The sequence below is a fragment of the Chrysemys picta genome, chromosome 1, assembly GCF_011386835.1.
Source record: "Chrysemys picta bellii isolate R12L10 chromosome 1, ASM1138683v2, whole genome shotgun sequence".
In the NCBI taxonomy this organism is placed as follows: Eukaryota; Metazoa; Chordata; order Testudines; family Emydidae; genus Chrysemys; species Chrysemys picta.
In genome coordinates this window covers 252767262-252792167 of record NC_088791.1, presented here as the reverse complement: position 1 = coordinate 252792167, position 24906 = coordinate 252767262, and the positions used below count along the sequence as shown (strand labels likewise).

The 24906-nt window shown below is 41.0% G+C and overlaps 1 long non-coding RNA gene across 3 annotated transcripts; it reads right to left on the bottom strand.

The window, feature by feature from the left end:
- Positions 1 to 1181: 1181 nt before the first annotated feature.
- Positions 1182 to 24525, bottom strand: LOC135980814 (uncharacterized). 3 transcript variants are annotated; one of them, XR_010597714.1, is made up of 3 exons: positions 24395 to 24525; positions 22224 to 22369; positions 1182 to 2153 (listed from the first exon to the last, which is right to left on the bottom strand). It is a non-coding gene; the product is annotated as an uncharacterized LOC135980814 (long non-coding RNA). The 3 variants fall into 3 exon arrangements; XR_010597712.1 differs by lacking the exon at positions 1182 to 2153 and adding an exon at positions 19367 to 19852; XR_010597713.1 differs by lacking the exon at positions 1182 to 2153 and adding an exon at positions 20765 to 21086.
- Between the last annotated feature and the right edge of the window lie 381 nt (positions 24526 to 24906).

Below are 24906 nucleotides of genomic sequence, written 5' to 3'. Positions count from 1 at the left end.
ACTGGTCTGAGTAGAGTCTAGTCACAGTTTCTAGCTCTGACTCTACAGGGCACATGCCCAGGATCAGAATTCTTGTCTGACACCCACCCCCTTTTGGACATGGGACACCCTCTTCCAGCTACCTGAAACCAGTGGCTGGGACCTTCTGAGTCCCCCTAGTTGCTTCTACATTCCACCAAGGTTGTGTGGGTACTTTGGGTTTCTAATTTAAACCCTTCAAGGACAAGATAAAAGAAAAGCAAGGAACAGGGGCTTAGCAAAGTAGTTTCTTAACCACAATGACTTTAATTGTAAAGCACTCAAGAATTACAGATCTTTCAACGAATGTCCTAGATGCACCTTCCTTGATCTGAGCTCACCCTTCCTGCAAGTCAACATTTTGTCAATACTTCAGGCTGATCAAAGTCCCTCCTGCCCTGTCTTTTCTGCAAGTCCTTTTTATGTCACGGTCGGCCCCCTGCACAGAGCAGAACACCACTCTTCAGTAAAGTCTCCATCTCTGTGCCATGTGCTCACACTGAAAAGCTCCAGCACATCAGTTATGCTTTCCTCCCTTGTGGGCTCTTGGGTAGAAAAAATTCTTCCATGTGGGTGGGCCAGTAGTAGAGAGACAGTCAATGGCTCCAAATTGCAGCCTTGATGGTTCTCAATGAAGGCATCAAACACCTTTTCCAGACAGGGCAGCTCTCTGGAATGCTTGTGCAATCATGGTATTCATATTTCTACACATAGTACAAGTTGGAATTGATCATCTGGTATAATCACATCCCACTCTGTCTCACAGGATTTATAGGAACACATGCAAAATGTAAAATTTCAAAATTAGAGCTGTTTGGGAATTTTCCATCAAGATGTGTTTTGACTGAAAATGCAATTTCTGCAAAATAAAAATATTTTTTTCCCTCACTTTCTTCTATGGATCTGGATCCCCTCTAGTTGAATCATTGTGGCATGTCTTGGGAGTCATGTGGCCACTGGGCATCATGGGAGATGTAGTCCAGCAGGAAGCCAGCCTATAGAGGAGACTGGGGACATGAGACACCTGAACTATAACTCTCATGCGGCACTGTAGCAGCTCCGGATTAATGATTAACAGATGAACAGAAAAAATATTCTGACATTTCCAAATTTAACATTTTTAAAACTTTCCATTTTGTAAAAATTTTGATTTTTTGGTTCCAATTTGTAATGAAAATACATTTTTAAATATTGCAATTTCCTGTGAGATGGAAATCTCAATTTTTGACCCTCTCTAATAATAATAATAATAATGTTCAATTCATATGAAACTGTTCATTGATGGGTCTTAAAGTGCTTTACAAAGGAAGTTAAATACTATTATGGGGAAACTGAAGTTATTTGACTTGCCCAATGTCAAATAACAAGGCATTTATCATTGGGGAGACTATAAACCTTGAGATAGCTTAGAGACATTTTGGTTCTGCACCTGCAGTTTGAAATCCAGTCTGCTCGCTACATAAAATTATATTACACAGCTTGTTTGAGTTCAGAAGTCAGCAAGTGACTGATATTTTGTTCCCTTGGAAAGCAATAATTAATTAAAACAGTTTGACTGAAATGTTACTGTGCAGCCGAAAGAGGAAAAATATTGTTTGAGACTTTTCACAAGTGAAAATGACAGCATATAAGAAAACAGAAGATTATAAAGAAGGATAGTATTGTAGAATGCAATATTGAAAAGCTATGATAGTTCTTTGAAGCAAATTATATACAAGGAGCTAGCTGTAGAAAAAGCCATTCCTTTGACTGGATGTGAAAAGAAAACAGTTTGATTGAAACATTAGTATCTCAGATCTTCCAAGACTATCAAAGTTATGAAGAAATGTGTGCACTAATTACTTCAAGGCCACATACAATTGCAAAATGGTTTACATTTCACCTGAAATAGCAAAAAGAAAGCAAATTTGTAGTAAAATTTTAGTAGAAGTAAAAAGAGGTTTGCCAATTGGGGCAATTTTTAAAGGAGGTTTTATGGAACAGATTCATGTGTAGCTTAAATTCCTATGAAACACAAGGATAGCTAATTGCATAAGCACACCTTACCTTGCAAAACACTGTGGACACAGCTTTCAGCAAAAATACAAGTGAGTTAAAATGTCCCGGGCCCTAATTCACCAGAATGGGTGCTTTATCTGGGTGCACAAGAACAAATTGCACAAAAATGTCAGACATTGACAAATTGGAAAGGGATCAGACAAGAGCTACAAGAATGATGTACAGTCTAGGAAACCTGCTTTACAGTAATACAGAAAATAAGATCAATCTACAGAGTTAATCCAAGAGATGGCTGACCTGATTTTATCATAGTCTATAAAGTACGGAGAAGATCTATGAACATAGAAGGCTCATTACTTTTGAAGACAAAGGCATAACAACATCCAATGGCTGGAAGCTGAAGCTAGACAAATTCAGATTAGAAATAAGGTGCAATTTGTTTAACAGTGCTGGTAATTAATCATTGGAACAATTTACAAAGTTTTGTGGTGGATTCTCCATTAACCTCAGTCTTAAATCAAGATTGGATGTCTTTCTGAAGGCTTGCTTTAGTTCAAACGGAAGTTTGGGGCTTGATGCAGGAATCACTGGTTGAAATTCTATGGCCTATATTATGCAGAAGGTCAGACGACATGATCATAATGAACTCTTCTGACCTTAAAATCCATGAATCTATGAAAAATAATTTAGATAAGGAAGAGCAAGTTAATAAAAAATCAAAACCAGAAATATAAATATAAATTAAAACAACTTGGGACTACAAATGAGAGCAAAAAATTATGAAGAAAAGGATCAAGAAAATAATAGTGAATTATCTATTTGGATAATAAAGTCTTGTCGTAGAATCTACCTTACGATAGGAGACATAAGAAGCTTGGCTTGTTTAGCCTAACCAAATGAAATCTGAGGGGAGATATGATTACTCTCTATAAATACATCAGAGGGATAAACACCAGGGAGGGAGAGAAGTTATTTAAATTAAGAACCAATGTTGACAGAAGAACAAATGGATATAAACTGTCCATCAACAAGTTTAGGTTTGCAAATAGATGAAGGTTTCTAACTATCAGGTGAGTGAAGTTCTAGAATTGCCTTCCAAGGAAGAAGTAAGGGAAACACCACCTAACTGGTTTCAAGACTGAGCTTGGTAAGTTTATGGAGGAGATGGTATGATGAGATTGCCTACAATGGCATGTGGCCCAACTGCAACTGCTAGTTGCAAATATCTCCAATGGCTGGAGATGGGACACTAGATGGGGAGGGCTCTTAGTTACTACAGTGAATTCTTTTCCAGGTTTCTGGCTGATGGGTTTCACTGACATGCTCAGGGTCTAAATGATCACCATATTTGGAGTTGGGAAGGAATTGTCCCCCAGGTCAGAGTGGCAGAGACCCTGTTTGTTTGTTTTGTCTTCTGCTGCAGCATGGGCCCTGGGTCACTTGTTGGCTTGAACTAGAGTAAATGGTGGATTCTCTGTAACTTGAAGTCTTTAAATCAGGATTTGAGGACTTCAGTAATTCAGTGAGAGTTTATGGGTCTATTACAGGAGTGGGTGGGTGCGGTTCTGTGGTCTGTGATGTGCAGGAAGTACTGCACATCACAATGGTCCCTTCTGGTCTTTAACAATATGAGTCTAAAAGAGCCACTGGGTAAGAAGCTGGGTAAGACTAAACAGTTTTCTACCCTTTTTATAACTCACAGAGGCCCAGCGGGGAGTGGGCAGATTTCCGAGGTGAAATAATGCAAAAGCCCACTAACTTTAAGAGACCCCCCCGCAGAGGTACATTTGGCTCAGTTCAAAATAATAAAGTAACTCCTCACTTAATGTCATCCCAGTTAACGTTGTTTCATTCTTACGTTGCTGATCAATTAGGGAACATGCTCATTTAAAGTTGCGCAATGCTCCCTTATAATGTTGTTTGGCAGCCACCTGCTTTGTCCACTGCTTGCAGAAAGAGCAGTCCGTTGCAGCTAGCTGGGTGGGTAGGGGAGGGGCTTGGAACCAGGGTGGACCAGCAGCCCCCTGTCAGCTCCCTGCTCCCCTAAGTTCCCTGTGCAGCCGCCCAGCAGGCTATAAATTGTCAGGTAGTTCAGCTGTCCCTCCCCACACTGCCATGTGATCCTCCTGCCCTCTGCCTTGGAGCTGCTCCCGGGAGCCTCCTGCTTGCTGTGCGGGGGGCAGGGGGGAAAAGGGGTGCTAATGTCAGGGTGTCCCTTTCCTCCCTGCTCCTGCCCCCCACTTTTTTACCCCATCTGCATAGCGGGGACACACGACAGGGCTCAAGACAGAGGGAGTTTGCTGGCAACAGCTGCTGTCTCAACATGCTGATCTACTTAAAAAGGCAATGTACTTAGAGTGGGGTCAGCGTATGTAAAAGGGCAATGTGCGTCTCTCTCCCACACACAGGATATATGTCTCTGTCTCTCTCTGCCATGCTGTCTCCCCTCCCTCCATTTGTGCTGCCTTGTAGAGTGTGAGGCTACATTAACAACAATGTGTTAACCCTTGAGGGCTCAGCTGAGTGCTAGTTCATCATTTAGCAGTAAGGCATTCCCTGGGAAATATCCCACCCTCTAACTTCACCACCTCAACCAAGCTTCACAATCATCATTGCTGTGTACTAGTATTAAATTAGTTGTTTAAAACTTATAGTGTGTGTATATATATATATATATATATAAAAATATAAAATATAGTCTTTTGTGTGGTGGAAAAAATTTCCCTGGAACCTAACCCCTCCATTTACATTAATTCTTATGGGGAAATTGGATTAACTTAACATCATTTCGCTTAAAGTAGCATTTTTCAGGAACATAACTACAATGCTAAGCGAGGAGTTACTGTAGCCGAAATGAATGGTTGGGAAATAGTCAAACAGGGGGGGTTCCAGCAATCAACGTGACGGACCCAGATCTGATGGTTTTGCAGAACTTACCCCCTGAAAAGAGACTGAGTTATCCAGATAGAGTACAAGCCCTTGAAATGCAGTTTGGACTCAAACATCAGTCTGAACTGACCAGGACACAGCTCAGACCTAGGAAGGAAAGGGAAAGAAGAGGCCCCACCTATATTGGAAGAAGATTAGTGGAGACTTTTATTCCTGGCATACCCAGGTACCAATGAAGACTTCCAGGATAAATTGACAGTGGACCAATTTATAGGCACTCAGCTGGACTTGGTCTTGCAGGTCAAGATCAGTGAAAGGAGGCTAAACACATATTTTTTTGTAAATAGAGTCAGGTGTTTTTGATGAAAACCTGTTTATCGTCCATTTCTCCTCATAATGGAAACAACCAACAGGGCCCCGAATTTTTGTCTAACTGCTCAGGTCAAAAGGGATAACAATACATTTCTGATATATCCTCAATGGTAAACTTCCCTCAAAGCTAGTACCCAGTAAAGCTATTTGTTTGATCAAGGCAATGCCTAAACAGTTTTCAGAAAATTAAAACAGTTTTAATACCCATTGTTGTCTTGGTACACTATAATCCTGATAAACCCAATAAATAAGCTTTTGTTGTTGATGTTTCCCTTTTTAAATTGGGAGCAGTTATTTATCATACTGATCTGTCATCCCATTTCTTGCAGTTCAAGACCCTTAATGCCAGTTGAGCAAAAGTGTTGATGATTTGAGAGGGACACTTTAGTTATCATTTCTGAAGTGTGGAAATTTCATGAACACTTACCCAGTCAAAAAATACATCAGTAACGTGTCTCAACCTCTTCTTCCTACTCTAGAGATTAATTAAAAAAAATTACTGTTATAGCTGCCTACAAGTTCCAGAAATGGGCAATTTTATTGATTGTCTTTAGTATGATATCAAATTTTCCTCTTCAGCACAAAATTCTAATGCTGATGGACTTTTTAGGTTGCCCTTAAGAGAGGTTGCCCTTCAATGTATATTGAAGAAACCTTATCCTGGATACAAGAAGCCACTTAATATGTGTCATAATTACCTGTGATATTCAAATAATATTGCCAGGTCTCGTGAAGATTATCTCAAGTTTACATTAAATAGATGGCCAAACAAATATGAAACTATTCAGACAATGAGACTTTATTTTTACAGGAAATATACATTTTCGCTAGATAAAATATGGCATGTTGGGTATAAGAATTGTTGTCCCAAAATATTGTAATTAAGATTTGAAAGAACTTAATGAAAACCATCCAGGTATGATTCATATGAAATTTTTAGAGAGACAGCATAGGTGGTGCTCATACATAGACAGGCCTACTGAAGAATGTTTGTAACCGTAAACCTTCTCTGTTTGTGGAATTCAAAGTTTGTTTTGCACCAACCCCACTTCTGAAAATAACTGTTATACTCATGGAAGTGAGTTCATATTGATTTGCTGGCCTTTACCTAGGGTAAAAAATTCTTAATTGAAATGTCCAGAAGTTATCTGTGTCTGAAGAGAATTTGACAAAGTGAAATTGATTTAGACTGCCAGAGTCTGATCTACACTATGGCTTCAAATGGTTCGAAATCATTTTTTTCTGAATAGTTTTTAAAACTGATTAGAATTTGAGGTGGAATTTTCCCAGTGTTGACCAAGCTAAAGTGTCCCTGTGCTCTGAGGCCTAAAAACTTTGATACAAGAAAAATCAACAGTGAGTTACTTTACAGGAAAGCTGATATTCCGAGAAATTTGTGGTGCAAAACTGCACAAAATAAATGTCAGAGATATGATTAGGAACTGAAGAGATTTTTACAACTACCTAAATAAAGATGTTTGGAATTCAAACATTTGTAATATATTTGTCAGATTATAATTGCCTTTTGAACTTTGCTGCTTCTATTTTTATTTTCAGAGATATTATGCTCTAAGAAGAGAGTTTTCATAAGATTTTTCTTTTTAAGGCTTTTGCTGAAAGATTTTTCTCCAGAGACTTTTTATTGCTGTCATGTGATAGACTGCATGCATATCCCTATATGTAATTGATCTTGAAGAAAACCATACTGGTCCTTTGAGGTATATGCGCTACACATTTTAATTTTACAATTTCTTATTAATTTACGTGCTGCAGGTAGCTATGCATCTGGTTAAGGTTGCTGTACACTTTTCATTATAAGACCCTGTTTTCAGTTGCTTAATACTTTGCCAAATTTTAATGGTTCATGCTCAGATTTTCCATGCAAGATGTCTGCTTGAGGATCAATTGTTCTGGAAAGCTTCAGCATAAGTGTATCAGCTGTTTTCAAGAATATGGAAAAGACATTGTTTTGCCCATGTTAATGAATGGAAGAATTTTTTTTAGAATCCCTTTCACTAGGGCTCCATTCTTTGGAACAGCGACTTGATATTTGGCAGGGAGTCACCGTGTTGTCAAAGAGGTGTATTTTGCTATTCCTGTGAAAAAATGCTGAAATTTGGCCAAATTATGAGACTTTGAAAAATCTCAGTACACACATGTTCAGTAGATACTTCTCAGAATTTGGTTGCTAAATTCTTCAAACATTCAATTTGAACTGAGTATGCTCCAGCCCTGCATAGTTCCTATTTCCTTCTTTTACAGGATTACTGACCTAGTGGATAAGGGGAGAAGCAGTAGACATGATATAGTTTGATTATAGTAAGGCTTTTGACACATTTTCACATGGTATTCTCATAAGTAAACTAGGGAAATGTGGCATAGATGGTATGACTATGAGGTAGGTGTAGAACGACCATACTCAAAGAGTACTTATTAATAATTCAGTGTCAGACTCAGAGGATGTATGTAGTAGGGTCCTGTAGCAATCAGTCCTGGGTGTGGTACTAGTCAGTATTTTCATTAATGACTTGGACAATGGAGTGGAGCTTATACTTATAAAATTTGCAGATGACACCAACCTGTGAGTGGTTGCAAGCACTTCGGATGACAAGATTAGAATTCAAAAGGACCATGACAAATTGGAGAATTGGTCTGAAATCAACAAGATGAAATTCAATAAAGACAAGTGTAAAGTACTACACTTGAAAAATCAAATGCACAACTACTTAGGAGATAGTACTGCTGAAAAATGATCTGGGATTTATAGTGGATCACAAACTAAATATATTTGAACCATGTGGTACAATTGTGAAAAAGACTAATATTGTTCTGGGGTATATTAACAGAAGTGATATATGTAAGACACAGAAGGTAACTGTCCCACTCTACTTAGCACTTATGAGGCCTCATCTGGAGTACTGTGTCCAGTTATGGGTGTCAAATTTCAGGAAAGATGTGGACAAATTAGAGAGTCCAGAGGAGAGAAACAAAAATGACAAAAGATTTAGAAAATGTGACCTATGAAAAAAGGTTAAAAAAAAAAACTGGGCATGTTTAGTCTTGAGAAAAGCTGATAACAGTCCTCAAATACGTTAAGGACTGTTATAAAGAGGACTGTGATAAATTGTTCTCCAGGTCCAGTGAAGGCAGGACAAGAAATAATGGGCTTAATTTTCAGCAAGGAAGATTTAGGTTAGATATTAGGGTAGCTAAACTCTGGAATAGGTTTCCAAGGGAGGTTGTGGAATCCCTCTCATTGGAGGGTGTTAAGAACAGGTTAGACAAACACCTGTCGGGGTGGTCAAGCTATAATTGGTCCTGCCTTAGCATGGGTGGCAGGACTTGATGACTTCTTTTGGTCCCTTCCAGCCCTACATTTCTATGATTCTATCTGTTACTGCACTGCACATGTCCCATACTACAGAGTGACTGAGCATGCTCCAGCCCTGGGCTGCAGGGGAGGAGCAAGACACTCCCTAAAATTGCCAGTCTTGGGCATCTGTGATTCCTGACAGCACTGGGAGACTGTCTCTTCTGTGTGCTCAGTACTGCCACTTCTGACAATCATGCATCAAGGACGAGTAGGACAGAGCTGGATTAGGCCAAGACTACACTGCAAACTTTGGTTGACGCAATTTACATTGTTGAATCAGTTCGTATATTGCCTGAGTGTGTGCATACTTGACTGCTTGTGTTGGTATTTAATGTATTCAACAGGATTATTTGTGTCAATGCCCAGTGCAGTGCACCATGGGTAGGTATCCCAGTGTGTCCTTGCCACTGTCCACCACATTGAATTTCAGGAAATTTTCACAACGCATGGTGAGGCAGAAACAAGTTGCACAGAGGTGGCTGGGAGCAAGGAGTCAAGTTCACGTCCATTCAGCTTTCTCTATCCCATAATGCCACGTATATCCATAATTTTTGTGCTTTTTAAAAAAATCCTGCAAACCTGAATGTCACTTTTCACTCTCCGCCATCTCTGACAGAAGCAGGGGGCCCACACAGCTCTATACTGTTATCATGATCATTGCAAACATAGGGCAAATGATCCTCCAGTATTTGCAGAGCCACGGTAAGAATCATTACAATAGAGGGCATGTTGATTTCTTTGACAGATTGTAGTTGGACATAGTGAAAACCCCATTCAAGGTCATTGATGTCATTCACAGAACCACTGCAAAAGATGGAGCACTAATTTTGGAGCTGAGAAATGAGCACTGACTAGTGGGATTGCATTGTAATGCAGGATTGGGATGATGAGCAGTGGCTGCAGAACGTTTGCATGTGAATGGCCACATACCTGGATCTGTGTGACAAGCTGGCCCCGGCCCTCCAGTGTATAGACATCAGAATGAGAGCTGCACTGACAGCAAATGGTGATCATACTGTGGAAGCTTGCAAATCCGGATTGCTACTGGTCAGTGGGAAATCATTTGGAATTGAAAAATCCACAGTGGAGGCTGTTGTCATGCAAGTGTGTAGGGCCATTAATCATCTCCTGCTATGCACGACGGAGACTCTTAGCAATATGCAAGAGGCAGTGAATGGATTTGCAGCAATGGGGTTGCAGAACTGCTGTGGGGTGATAGATGGCACACATATCTCTATATTGGCACCAGCCCACCTTGTCACAGAAAGGACTGATTTTCTGTGGTTATGCAAAAATTGGTGGCTCACCAGGGAGACTTCACTGACATCAATGTGACCTGGTCAGGGAAGGTGAATGACACTTGCATCTTTACGAGCACAAATCTGTTCAGAAAGCTGATTACCACTGGTGATTTGAAATCCCAGTAGTGATCTTGTGGAACCCAGCCTACTCTTCAATCCTCTGGTTTATGAAGCCATATACCAGCTGTCTCAACAGCACCAAGGAATGATTCAACTACTGGCTCAGCAGGTGGAGAGCACAAGTGGAACATGCTTTTAGTCGACTGAAGGGCTCATGAAGCCATACTCTGGGCAGAGGGGTGAGGAAGAAGGGATGGGACATGAGGAGTGGGGGTTGCCAGAGCCAGAGAGTGATGAGAAGTAGAGGGAAGCAGGAACAGTAGCTGGAAAGGGGTGAAGAAGTGGGAGCCAGGAGTCAGGAGCCAGTGGGAGGGGCATAGTAAAAGGGTAGGTGGTTGGGAGACAGAGATGAAGTTGGGGCTGGGGGCTTAAAAAGGAGCAGAGGGAGGAGCAGGGAAAGTGTTGGTATTTAGGCGCAGAGGAGGGAGAAGGGCAGGAGCTGGGTAGTGGTGGATAAGAATAGAAAGGGAAGGGGCAAGCACCAAGGGCTGGGGGTTAGAAAGGATAGGAGCAGAGGGGAAACGAGAGATTTGTGGTGGTTAGAGGTAGAATGGCCTAAAACCATTAAAGAACACTTCCTTCCAGAACCTAGAACTAAATCCATGAGTTCTGAGTCTCTACGTTCCTCTGCTGTCAGCAGGGCCGGCTTCAGCCACCAGCCTAGCAAGCAGGTGCTTGGGGCGGCCAAGTGGAAGGGGCGGCACGTAGGGCTGTTCTGCAGCGGGTCCCTTTTGGAGGGAAGCACCTGCTGCCGAATTCCCGCCGAAGAAGAAAGCGGTGCGGTGGAGCTGCCGCTGGAGTGCCGCCGATCGCAATTGCGATCAGGGCTTTTTTTTTTTTTTTTCTTTCCGCTGCTTTGGGCGGCAAAAACCCTGGAGCCGGTCCTGGCTGTCAGCAAATAGTTGCGGAACTGTGACATACATCCCCGCTATCCCCTCTCTGACACACATCCACTACATCCCCATAACAGACACCCCCAATCTCTCCTTCCGATTACTGAGCCGCCATCTCTTCTTCTGGAGCCGATCCAGAAGCTGAAGGTAGAGGAGGCAGCACAGGGAGATGATACCACTCAATAATGGCCTGTCAGTCTGATTGAATCAAAACCCCTCTCAGCAGCAAAGCATTATCTTCTTCTCATCACTGTAACCTTCTCTTCAGTAAGATCCCCTTGCCAAGTCTATTGAACTTTCTCCTGGAGACTTGCAACAAGTACTAGTGCCCTTAAGGCGACCAATTCAATAGCTGGCAAAAAAGCCTTAATCACCAGCATCCTCCCTGCTCCCTAATCCCCCTTCTTTCCTTCCTCAGCCATTCACCCACCACAGTTCTTCCCCAAACAATTTCACATCCCACTATGTCCCATAAATAGACAACTGCTGGACATCTTACTATAGCTCCTAAACAGACCTCCCTCCAGATCCTCCTCCTTCACCCCCCCCCCCACTACATCCCTATAACAGACACGCCCAATCTCCCCTCTCCCTCAGACAGACACCCACTACATCCCTATAACAGACACGTCCAGTCTCCCCTCTCTGACACACACTCACTACATCACCATAACAGAAACCCCAATCTCCCCTCCCCAAAGTCACCAACCCACCCACCTCCCTCACCCTGACTCCCACCTCAAACAAATGATCTCCCATGCCATTATTTCTCCAGTTCCATGTGCCACAACCTCCAAACACATCCTCATCCATTCACAGCCCCCATTAACACAACCATCCACAATCCCCCACACACACACACACACTCTCTGCCCATCTGGCATAATCAGACACACCCAACCACCATCTCTTACCCCCAGCCATGAGCAACTGATGTTTGGTTTCTGTGGGTAAAGAAAATGTTATCTCTGTGTGCTTTTTTATCATGCATTTGTTGTATTTTTCTGTTGCTTGCAAAAAAACCAAAAAGCAACATTCAAAGGTACATTCTATATTTTTAGATGGTTTCTGGGTAGTCTTGATTTTGGATGATTCTTTATTTATTTATAAACTTTCCTGTTAACAGTGTATTCTCTTAAGCAGTTTGTTGGATTGAGATGAAAGATGTACAGACCACCAATGGAGGTTCAAAAATAAGTGTGAACAAAGGATGCGTGTGTGTTGGGGGGAGGCAAGAGGGAAAGCCCCAGGGAGTCAAAAGGGGGGACATTTTGAAAGTGGTTCTGGGGAACAGGGGTAATATTGCATATCATTTCATTTGTCTCATTGAGTGGGGTCAATCCCACCCATTTTTGGCTTCTGTGGATCTATGTAGCTTTGTTTATGTAGGGGGATATAAAAGTAGCTCAGGGAGATCATGTTACATATCATTTGATTTGTCTCATCAGATTTTGAATGAAAAATAATGTGAACTCTTTTTCAGCTCAGAAACTTCAGCGGCAACATCATCCCCTTTCTGTTCAGCATCACCAGAAACATGACCTGCCAACATCATGGCGATCTTGGCATCTGTCGCTTTGTGTGCTGCCTCCCTGTCTTCACCATTTTGCAGCCCTGCCTCTTCTGTGCATTCTGATTAATCATCAGAAGAAAGAAATGTGAAATTGGGTTTACATTTAGCTACATGTGAACCTTTATTACTTCTGAAAGCAGAATTTCCTTCTTGCTGGAGTGAAAAGCAGGCCAGCTACTTTTAAAAGGCTAATCCAGGGCTGGTTTTATTTTTTTATTTATTTAGCTGGAGGAAATCTTGATTGCTAGATTTGCCAAGAAGTGAACAGGTGAGCAAGAATGAGCCAGGGAGTTTCTCAGATTTCAAAGGAGTGGAGCACATACAGTGTTGAATTTGACAAAACTACACAAAAAGTGACAGCACTTATCACAGAGAAAAATATTTGAACCCGTGAAAAATGCCATACGTGGTTCAGCTTCAGTTTGTAGCTGATGCAAAGAAAGCGTTCTGGAAAATGCTATTGCCACTGTGCAACCCTTCTCACGCTGTTGATGAGCAGCAAAGCAGTGGTTTAGATACGGGTGGTACTTTGCATTCTGACTGGTCAGCCCATGAAACCGCAGACCCGATCAGGGATAACTGTGAAGGGAGTCAAAGCTTGTGTAGCAAAGCACAGCTTCTGCAATGAATATTTCATTAAAATATTTCTCTGTGCATGCAGTGACAGTGCTAGCATCCTAGTTGAGATAAAAAGTGGGACGCTGACTTCTTTAACCAAAGACTACCCTGATCCTATCAAATGACACTGTCTATATCACAGAATTGAAGTTAACATTGGAGATACCATCGAGGAAGTTGGAGGAATATATCACTCAAAATTTATATGGACAAGAGGAATTATTTAAGGGATTGAATGTATCACAAGGCACACTCAGTTTGCAGCCAATTTGCCCCCAAACCAACAGGAACTTGATGCTTGTGTCTCCAAACTCACTGTATAACTTAACAAGACTGAAAAAATTCTAATGGTACATTGGGTGGCTTCTAGTTTTAGAGCAGTATCAGCTGTGCAGAAAAATTATGCAGCTCTTCATGCGAATTTCACAGTTGCATCTGAAGATCAGTCACACAGTTCTGAGACCCAAGAGACTTTCTGGTGGCTTGCTAAATCATTGGGCTCTGAAGATTGTTTTTTTTTTTATTTGAGACATTTGATACATACGCTAGAGGAGGTAATTGAAGTGTCAGAATACTAACAAAGAGAAGACGTCACCTTAGCTCAAGTGAATCTGATGTTCAAAAGATCTGTAGAGGCAATCAAAAACAAGAAGTCCTCTACATATATTGGATACAGATCAAGCTATTGTTGAACAGGTTAAGTCAGTACCACTGTTGAAATGTGCAACAAACAATCAGCAATTGACCAGCAACAATATTTCCATAGCTTAGTCTACAACCTTATATCTTGGTTATTTATCACAGCTTCCTTGAATCGCTCTATCCTTCCTTCATAATCAACAGAATGTCTCTGATTTCAAAAAGTTGATAGATCAGATACATGTCTTAGATCCGAGTTAGTGGCAACTAGATACAAAGAGTCCTTGGTACAAGGGAGAGAGGAAGCTGAAGAAATTATGTGAAAAGTTACATCTGACTTTTGAACTGATTAAGGAAATCTTTTGTGACTATTTACAGTGAAGGCAAAGAGGTTCCTGAGGATCTCAAATCTCTAGTCTTTGCTATTGAAATAATTCCTGTGATGTCGAGACACATAAAGAGGGTTCAGCATAATGAACAATATCTAAACCTGTGTGTGCCACAGTTTCAAAGTACCTCGGCTGTCACTGTTGATGTCCATTAGCTTGCTTGCGCCTCCTGTGCATTTTTTAAAGCCAGTTCCATATGTGGAAAAGTGGCTTGCAAAGCATTGATCAGCAGATGATACAAAAATCATGGAAATTGATACCTGAAGAGGCAGCACAACTGTCACAGACTAGGCAATGGGTGATCTGATCTAATGGTTAAAGCCAGAGGCCAGCCCAATGGTTAGAGATGGGGCTCAGCCTAATGGGTAGAGTCAGAGTCTGGCTTAGTGGTTGGAACAAGGAACAGGAATCAGGAGTCACATTCCAGGGTCAGAGCCGGCATCAGGAAGCACGGAACGAATCAGGGTTCAGAGTCATGCACTGGACAAGGGCACAGGGCTGGAGCACACTGGAACTGGACTGAAACAAAGCAGAAGCAAGGCTGGGAACAAGGCAGGTACTGGAGTGAGCCCATCTGCGGGCATATACATTGAACAACCAGCAACTTGCCGCTGCTGTTGAGCGGACATGTAGGCTCCTTTCAGCCAGTCGGGTGATTCTGCTGCAGCCCAGGTGGCATGAGTTAACTGGCATGAGGGCTGAGCTGGCTAGCCACAGGCTCACCTGAGGGAACTCAGTCCCATAGTTCTTGACAACAAGCAACAAACCTATATAAGCAGATTGGGATATATTGATTCAATGGAGAATGACATGTATATAGCATCTTTCAGGTGTGCAGTAAAAAAGTTGTTATTCTCAAAATCATGAGTTCCGGCACTGCTTTTTTAGGACTTGAGCACTGGTGACATCACAATCATTTCCAGCTTATCGAACAAAATGTTGAGGTAGCAATCTTCTAAATTCTTGCATGTGGATGGACTGCTGCACCTACGTGGAGTCCCGCTGAACTCAGCAGGGCTCTGCAGGGCTGCAGCAGTTTGCCTACGTGTCAGAATTTGTAGACATGGAGCCCAAGTGAGTCATAAGTAGAAGAAAAAAAAATTCTGAATAGGAGCACTGGAAACTGCTGCTGGAATAAATTTAATAGAAACCACACCAAATCCTTTATCAGAAGCCCAGTGCTTCTCAGCTGACAACGTTGTGCATTGTCTTTCATCATCATTTTTAAGGACAGTTACACGCATCTCAATTAGTTGCACAATCAAAAATCTGCTTAAACAACCTTGCTGCTCAGTGGCTGGTGTATAACTGAGACCTGGAGTCTATTTTCAGGCCCAGTCTCACCCCTTGAGGCTGATGGGAGCTGGAAGAAAGACAGCTAGTGGTATAGACCCTGCTGAGGAGGGAATACATGATATTATGCTGATCCATCAAACAAGCAGGAGGAGGAATTGGGATGATTGGCTCAAAACTGTCCCATGCAGTTCTTCAGGCTCTTGGAAGGACTCATTGGAGATTCATAGTTTCTAAGGCCAGAAGGGACCACTGTGAGCATGCATCCAACCTCCTGCATAACACAGGCCATAGAACTCCCTCAAAATATTTCCTGTTTGAATTAGAACATATGTTTTAGAAAAACATCAACTCTACATTTAAAATTGCCAGTGATGAAGAATCCACCACAATTGTTGGTAAATTGTTCCAATGGTTAATTATTCTCAGTTAAAAATTATCACCTTTGTTCCAGTCTGAATTTGTCTAGCTTCACCTTCCAACCACTGGACCTTGTCAGACCTTTCTCTGCTAGATTGAAGAGCCCATTATTAAATATTTGTTTCCCTTGTAAGCACTTACAAACTGTGATCAAGTCACTCCTTAACATTCTCTTTGTAGAGATGAATAGATTGAGCTCCTTGAACCTATTGTTATAAGGCAGGTTTTGCATGCCTTTTATGGAGTAAGATTAGAGTTTTACTGGGACAGTTTTGAAACCTAGGAACCTTTGTTATTTTATTTATTATTATTTTTTTATAGCTTCTCCCTCATTGTACCAGGCACTCTCCAAAAATAAAGGTATGCATAACCCCTGCTGTAAAAAGTTTACAAACCAAAGCCCCAAGCCTGGAAACATGTATGCTTAACTTTACTCATATGAACAATCCACTCACATGAGTAAAGTTAAGCATCTACAGAAGTGTTTGCAGGATCAAAAGATGGACAAAAGAGTAAGAAAAGGGGGCGTAGTATATACATTAAAGTGGTCAAGGTGTTAATTGGTCAGATTAGGAAGTACAATTTATTGACACTGAATTTTTGCATGGGTGAGAGAATTTCTACATATCAATAACCAGCCATTATCTACCAATTAGTTTCTTGTGTTTATAATTTACATTTATAAAGTGACCAAGAGCACCTGTCTGACATCCTAGGTGCCTCTGACAATTACTGAAAAAGACAGTGAATCAATTAAAAGCAATCCATAATGTTTGATAATATTCAGTAACCCTGCAGCACAAAAACAATACAAATAAAACATTCACCACTTTCCCTTTACATCACCTCTGGCTGAGGTTTGCCAGTTCATCAGCCCTCTTAAAGATATGTCTTGTAGCATGCCCTGAAGGTCATCAGATTTGGGCTATTTCAGACCAGAAATGCCCTGCCTTTAGGCTTCACTCTTCTATATCCAGAGGGGCCCTGCTTGAGTGGTTCCTGACATGTGTCATGTTAAAAGTGGATCTGCAAGAGGGATGTCAATGAGAAGAGGACAATGGCCTTGAGTCTGACTCTCAAAGGGCATTCCCTGCCTGTTGGCACTTAGGGTCTCATACAACTGCTTGACAGCTAATGCAGGTAATTAAATTAGTTTATCACTAGGTAATTGTGTGTACACATGGGGTGAAAGTCTCTTCTTCCCCCCCGATATTCCAGACTCCTCCCATGGCTCTTCCCCTCCAGCCTTTTCTCCCAGAGCCGCCTAGTCTACTGACATCCCCTGCAGAGACATTCAGCTACCCTAAAATCCTATATTAATGAAGAAATAAGAGTCCAGATACTGTGGTGCATCTCTTTGCCTTATTAAAAGGAGGTTGCAGTGGAGTCTAGAGCCATCTAAATCACAATGCATCAGAAGGTGCAACTCCAAGATTTAGGACACTGGGTCATTGCAGCCTAGTGAACGTCTAACTCAGAAGAGAAGCTGGCAAATGCTTCATGGCACTGAGATCCTACCATAAAATTAGTTGGAGCATGAACTTCAGTATGGTTAAGCTGGGTGACTGGGCATTGGAAAAGAGGCCCCTAACTTCATACATCAGCTTAATAGGGTTTCAGAAACTGGGACTTTTCTGGTAAGTACCCCGACATAGGGTGCAGGGAGAAAAGGTCCTATGCCACAGATAAAATAATTCTTTTATAATCAGTTAAAATCTGGCATTAGTAGTAAACATATTTCAATATACTCATATTTGAAATATGAGTATATTAATAAATAAATGTAATTAGAGTGTATAAGTGATGTTATTTCAAAATCCAGTAGGTGATCTGTTGATATTATATTGTAATAACCATGTTAGTTTATGAAATTCACTTACCAGTTTAAGCTATATTTATTATGCCAAGGCTATGCTACATATTACTGTAAAGTGCAGCAGTAGGCTTATACTGTAGCATATAGGGTTCTGATCTATCCTCAATGGCTCTGATTGTGCAAGGCAATCTTTGTGGGTGGAGTCCCACTGAGGTTAATAAGGTTTCACATGGGCACAAGGGTTCATCCACATGAATCTGATTGCTGGTGTAGTGCTATTGTTGCAATTCAGATTCCTGCACTTAGGACAGAAGAATCCCATGCGCTGCTACAGGCTGGGGACTGACTGGCTAAACGGCAGTTCTGCATAAAAGGACCTGGGGAGGAGTCAGCAGTGTGCCCTTGTTGCCAAGAAGGCTAATGGCATATTAGGCTGCATTAGTAGGAGCATTGCCAGCAGATTGAGGGAAATGATTATTCCCCTGTATTCGGCACTGATGAGGCTACATCTGGAGTATTTCCATCCAGTTTTGGGCCCCCCCCCCACTACAGAAAGACTGTGGACAAATTGGAGAGAGTCCAGTAAAGGGCAATAAAAATGGTTAGGGGGCTGGGGCACATGACTTTGAGGAGAGGCTGAGGGAACTGGGCTTATTTAGTCTGCAGAAGAGAAAAGTGAGGGGGGGTTGATAGCAGCTTTGAGCAGGGGGTTGGACTAGATGATCTCCTGAGGTCTCTTCTATGAATTCCCATCCATATTAATGTGCCAGCCAGAATCTAGTAGAAATCAAGGAATGGGGTTGGATAGTCAACTATTTTTGCCACATGCGGGAGTATACTTTTGTATTTTATAAAATCACTTGGTTGAGAAAGGGAGAAAAATTGCAGAAATATAAAATGTGTGCTACACATGGGGTCATACATCCCATGCGGCCCCCTTCCTGTGGTAGAACCATGTTGGTTGCACAGCGTCTCTCCTCAGTGTGGACAGTATGATTCACTTCATGCATGAAATAAACAGTCAGTTGTGGAGGGATGTGGACTTCAACTATGTACGCTGCGGCTTGGACTGTTTTTTTTTTTTTTTTATAAAGGGAGCAATGATGGTGGGACTATCATATGGAGAAGAAGAGCAAATGATGACAACCTCATGATTTGGAGAGCTCAGGAGGAGAGAGAATTTAACTCCCCCTCCCATGCCTCTTACACGTCTGAAAATATAGATGATAGGCTCAGACATAAGAGCCTTTCACTTGATTCTAAAAGGATTTCAAAATGGAAATTGAACAGTTTTAGCCATTTAGTGATACGAAACTTGGGAACATAAGTAAGTATCTGCACCTATTGCATTAAAGCAACTTTATTTTCATTTTGATTCCTTTAGATCTGACTAATTATTTTTGTATATAACCAAGATTGATAGTTATTGGGGTCGGGGATGGTGATGTGGGATTGGGAATGAAAGTGAGATACCAAGGAAGATCTCTATTTAAGAAATAGTCTAGAATGTGGAAAAAAATCCACACTGATTTATAATTATTATATTCTCAAACTAAGCAGAACTAGATGGTCAATAATTGGATGGAATACGGCAAGTAATAATCCTTAAAGTGTTTTTTTTCTCGGAATCTATACTTAATATTCAATATGCTCACATTAAATCCAAACTTTGTAGTTTTGGCCCATCTTTAGCATAAAGTAAATTGTTAGCTCACAAAGTCCTTGCAATACTCTCAATTTAAACACAAACAAATGAAAACACAAACAAAAACTACCAGGAATTCTAAAAGTTTTGAGTTAAATCTAAGTAGTTTTAAATATTACACTTCTAAAACCAGTGATGTTAAATTCTGTGCATCACAGAATTTAACCAGTTAATGCAAAGACTGAAAATGTGGGTAAAACATCATTTTAATTGAGAAAATATATAACAAGTTTATTCCAATATAGCAGTGTTTCCCAAACTTGGGACGCCACTCGTGTAGGGAAAGCCCCTGGTGGGCCAGGCCAGTTTGTGGACCTGCTGTGTCCGCAGGTCCGGCCGATCGTGGCTCCTACTGGCCGCGGTTTGCTGCTCCAGGCCAATGGGAGCTGCGGAAAGCGGCGGCCAGTACGTCCCTTGGCAATATAGGAAGAAGACCTAACAAAATGGAAGACTAGTTTACTTTTAGGGGAGGAGCTTATAACCTTGCAAAAGGACAGGGAATATGAGTTATTTTAAAGAACAGCATGGAACTCTAAAAATACATTTGCACCCTGATCATTGGGATTGATGCAGACACTCCGTGCAAGACTGTCCTTTGTGATTCCTCAGGTCTGGGTTCCCTGTGTAAATTAGAGCAACCTAAAAGCTGCTGCAATTTGCAGCAGCTAGCGAAAGTTCCAAAAGGCTGATATGGCAGCTGCAAATCCCTACCCATCAGCAAGCCTGGCCACAGCACCATGCCCCCTAAACTGACCATTAAGAAGGGCCTAGCATAGAAGCTGCTTAGAGTGGTTCTATGCCACTTGAGCTTTTCTCTGCAGTGGCTGTCTACGTTATCTTTAGTGCTGCTTTGTGCCATTAGTGCAGTAAAAAGAAGCCTATCACACCAAAAGTGAGGTCTGTTTTACAAAAAGCAGTACTGTTCAGTCATGTACCTGTTCAAAACTAAACACAATTTTATTGCTTGTGAAATGTATTAGATTGACTGCATTAGAAGCTGAAGTGCTCTGTTTATCCATAGGCAAAATAAGTGCAAGTATTGGCCACCACAAGCTTCTGCACCAATATCTGTTAGACTGACTTACATACCTACCACGTAAGATGAAAGTAGTTCAGTCTATGTAAATTTAGTCTTTGGAGTCTCTACTAAGACAGCCAGACCAAGTTTCAATTATATTGGTGGATTTTGTGAGGTGCTCACCACTAGCAAATTGTCTGAAATCACCAACACATTTTAACTTAACTGTTTCTCTCCAGGCAGTGTCAGGAATAAATCAGCTCCTCTGTCTGATAAATGATTGGCACAAAGTGCTTTTACTTAAAACTACTTTTTTATTGGGTCTCAAGTACACATACACCCATATATGATGTCACAGTAGGTTCAGAGCATCCAAAACATTTATATTCACCCAAAATTTGAGATGGTTTTGAGGAATCAACAACCAGCCTTCAGGGGGCCCTCCTTCCAGCCAGCTGCTGGGGTGTTTTAGGTACCAGATCCTTGCCCAAAGGAAAGCTTCCTCAGACTGTTCCAAAGCACACTTTTGAACTAAACTCATTGTAGATTTTCTCTGAGCAAAGTGTATAACTCACAATAGCCCCTAATACACTAACAATTTTGCTAGTAACAGCCAATACCAATTCATTATTCTCTTCATCAGCAAAGGAGCTTCAGTGAAGGGGGAAAAAAAAAAAAGAAACTTACAAACACAGACAACAACCAGAATCAAGGTCAGTTTTCCACATTTCCCTGCCCCTCTCTCATGAATCTGTTCTTTCACTTTATCTATCCGTCAGTAAAACTGCAGCTTGCAGCTGTTTTTATCTGCCTAAGAAAGGCAGAATTATTCCTATGTAGTATCCTCACTTCCAGCTTATGTGGTGGTAAATGCAATAGATGGCTGTGGATTAGATCAAATCCATGGTACTGAGCATGGGTCATTACCATATTAGAATTTGAGTAAATAACCTATGAGTGAAAGACTCATTGTCCCATCTCTGAGCCATCTAATCACCTTTCAGTACACTTTATAGGGATGTATCTTTAAACTAAATGAATACAGAAATATAGGATTCTTCCCTGAAGCAAAGTGGGTGAATTGACTGCATGGTGTGTACCACCAAGTTTACAGAGCATCACCAAAGCACTAAACAGGATGACATCAGCAAATACAGCTGTTTGGCAGCACGATTTCTTGAGCATTTTTTTTCCAAATGGCAAGAAGCAATTATATTTCTTTGAACAAAGTGGGGTTAATGGACAAGTTTTAACAAAGATTGGATGCTTCTGCCTTACTCAACAAAACACATAGCTTTTCTCACAACATATAGAGTAAGAAATGGAATATGATTTTGTTGGGAAGTTTCCCCTAAATGCATGTTTAATGATGTTAATGTTAGTGTTTGTGTTTGAATTAATGTGTTTGCTGTAATGATTATTATAAAATGACTTAATTATGGAACAGAAATCAATGGAGTCCATAATTCAAGATGGTGTTGTGCCATAATGACAACTCGCACTCCATGTTGTTGCTCCTTCTTGTCAGAACTTTCGCACCTTTTCAAATTAGTGGCGGGAAAAGAGCAACATACTCTTAGGGGGGCAGTTAGAGCCAGCTCAGACCGCTACGTTCGCGCCACTGAGCCTATAAAAAGGGCTGCGCGCCTGAACATTCTTGCTGTCCAGAGCGGCAGCCAGGTATCACGTTCATCGACAGCCGTGCAAATTATCTCCTCAGTGATTCCAGACCTACACCATCGGCCCAGAAGTCATCACTTATCATCACTCATGAACTATGACACCTACCTACATCCCGATTCCAGCAACATCTTTATCTTCAATCCTGGTTCCAGTAGATCTTCGTTGACGGTCCTGTGCTCCTCCCTCCTGTAGCCCAGGTCAGGCTGCAAAGCTTGGTTTGAGATCCAGGATTTGGATCCCAAGCTCTCAAGCTACAATGAGATACAAAAGAGCTGATGGTGATGTCTTACCTGAAGTTTTGTTTCCTCTGACTCAGTACAGTATTGGGGCAGTTTGTGTTTTCCTTTTGTTTAGTTTAAATATAGCCTAGGTTAAGAGCTGTACGGGTCTCCAGGCTTCACGTCCAATTGCAGGCAGCCACACTTGCATTTGTATTGGGTTGTTTAGTCTAGTTATCATTCCCCTATCCCTGCTATTGTCAATTTCCTTCATAAATCTTTGTTAACTGTTTTCAAAGCATATACATCTCTGTCTCTTTTCTATCATACATGAGAGGGAGGTGGGTGGACTGACAAACTGCTTCCACAGGTGATCAGATGCTGAATGCCAGTCCAAGTTCCTGACCCTGTTAGCTAAGTTGAACATTAACAATTTGTCCTAGAAGACTAGAACTACCTAAATTTGCTAATGCTGATTCTAATGTTCCTGCTTCTAATGCCATTAAAGCTGTAGCTGATGGCACTGTAACCTCTTAGGCAAAAGGATACATTCTTCTTCATATGTCAGGTTGGGGGAGTGGGGGGGAATCAGTTTTCTTGCAAGATAACAGAACTAGTGATGCAGAAGAAAATCATTAAATATGAGCAGTTGATCTATGAAACTAGAGATATCAAGATGCATCAAAACATTGGGATATGTATATTGCACACTACCCCACAAACTGTAACAGATATAGGAAACAAAGCATAAGCATAGAGTGGGATTGTACTTTCAGTGCCTGTCAAAATGAAAGATACAGCAAAAAAAGATGTGTGAACTTAAATGTGATGGAGACTAGGACTATGCCCACTATATTGGAGAAAAAATATTCAATAAAAGTTTAATTTAATGGTATCTTCATAATAATAGCATTTGTAACTAGTGATGAATTGCTTTATCAGTTTAATTATTATTGGTTATATAATTTCCTTTGTTTTCTGCTCTCATATTAGCTTGTAATCTTTTCTCCTAATTGTATACTACAAGAAATGTTATTGGTGTCTCAGTAGGTAGCCCTCTTTCCTCCAGTATGCATTGAATTAATCGTTCCCCTGTCATAGAAGTTACCAAGCTATTGGAAGTGTCAGTGTTTGGATTGTTATGTAGAAAGAAGACATTATTACTGGACTTTAATTATAAACTTAGAAATTAACACCATTAAATTCTAGTTTCGTACTTACAGGTAAATCACAGGGGGAAAAAGCAAGTTTCTATGTAACTTCCATGATATTAAACTCAAGTTTACATATGGCCCGAGGGTTAAAAATAAGGCCCACGATTGTAGTAAGGAATTATTTCTTAGGCTCCTGCACATCTCTATTATTCTGCACTACTGGACTGAGTGAGTTAAATATTTAGGGTTTTTTCCCCCCTCTGCACATTGTTAAATACATTGTTCTTGAATAATGAATTAAATGGAGAGTTTGAGTATTTTCAGAGTCAATAGCAATACAATTTTAAAAAAAATTATAATTGACTCCAATAATTGATTCATATTTGAAGCTGGAGTTCTTTATACATTAGACAAAAATCATAGCTTTTTTTTTTTTAAGTAATACTGCAGCTTTCAGACATTTGAGTCTTGTGACTACTCCTTTAAGTTTCCAGTTAACTAGCTTCCTTATCATAGTGAGCATTGTACAGGAAAAAGCCTTAAATGTAACAACTTTGGCACAACCAATATGTTTATACATTTTTAATGTGGCTGATTGTATTTAAGGAAAAAAACTGGGAGTGACCTATGATGATAAAAGTGAAAGTAAAATGCCCACAAGCAGCATGGAAACTTTTCAAAAACACCATAATAGAGGCTGAAACTAAATATTGTGACAAGATGGCCAATGTTAGGATGGTGGGTCCTGCATGTTTCTTGGTGGGGGCTAAGATGCCACCCCTTGCTCCTGCTCTTGGGGCACTAAAGGCCCCGTTAGTGGCCCAGGAAGGGGGTAAAGGAGGAGGGATCTGGGTTTGTTCCTCACTCTGAGCCCCAGCCCCTCTCAACCCCTGCAGGTTCTTACCCTCTTCCCCCTTGGGTGGGGTATCTTTGGTCCTTAGATGCTGGGGAAGGGTCTCCCTTACTTCAGTTCTCTGCGCTTTCAGGTCTCACAGGACACCTCCAGGCTCCAGTCCATGCTCCTCTTCCCCCCCCTGCCTGAAGCAGAGGGTTTTATTAGGTTCCTGACAGGGCTTTAATTGACTGCAGGTGCTCCAATTAACCTGTAGCCACCCTCCCTAGTCTCCAGGGAACCACCCCTTAATTAGCCTTGGGCTTATATATTTCCCCTCTAGCACTCTACCACTGCCCCCAGCCTTCCTGTATCACAGTATAGATCCCAAATAATAATAAAAATAGTAAGAGGACCAAACAAATTTCATCATTGCTAAACAGCAGAGTAAAAGAGGTAGTTAGAGGCAAAAAGGCATCCTTTAAAAATTGGAAGTCAAATTCTTCTGGGGAAAATAGAAAGGAGAATAAACTCTGGCAAGTCAAGTATAAAAGTATAATTAGGAAAGTAAAAAAAAAAAAAAA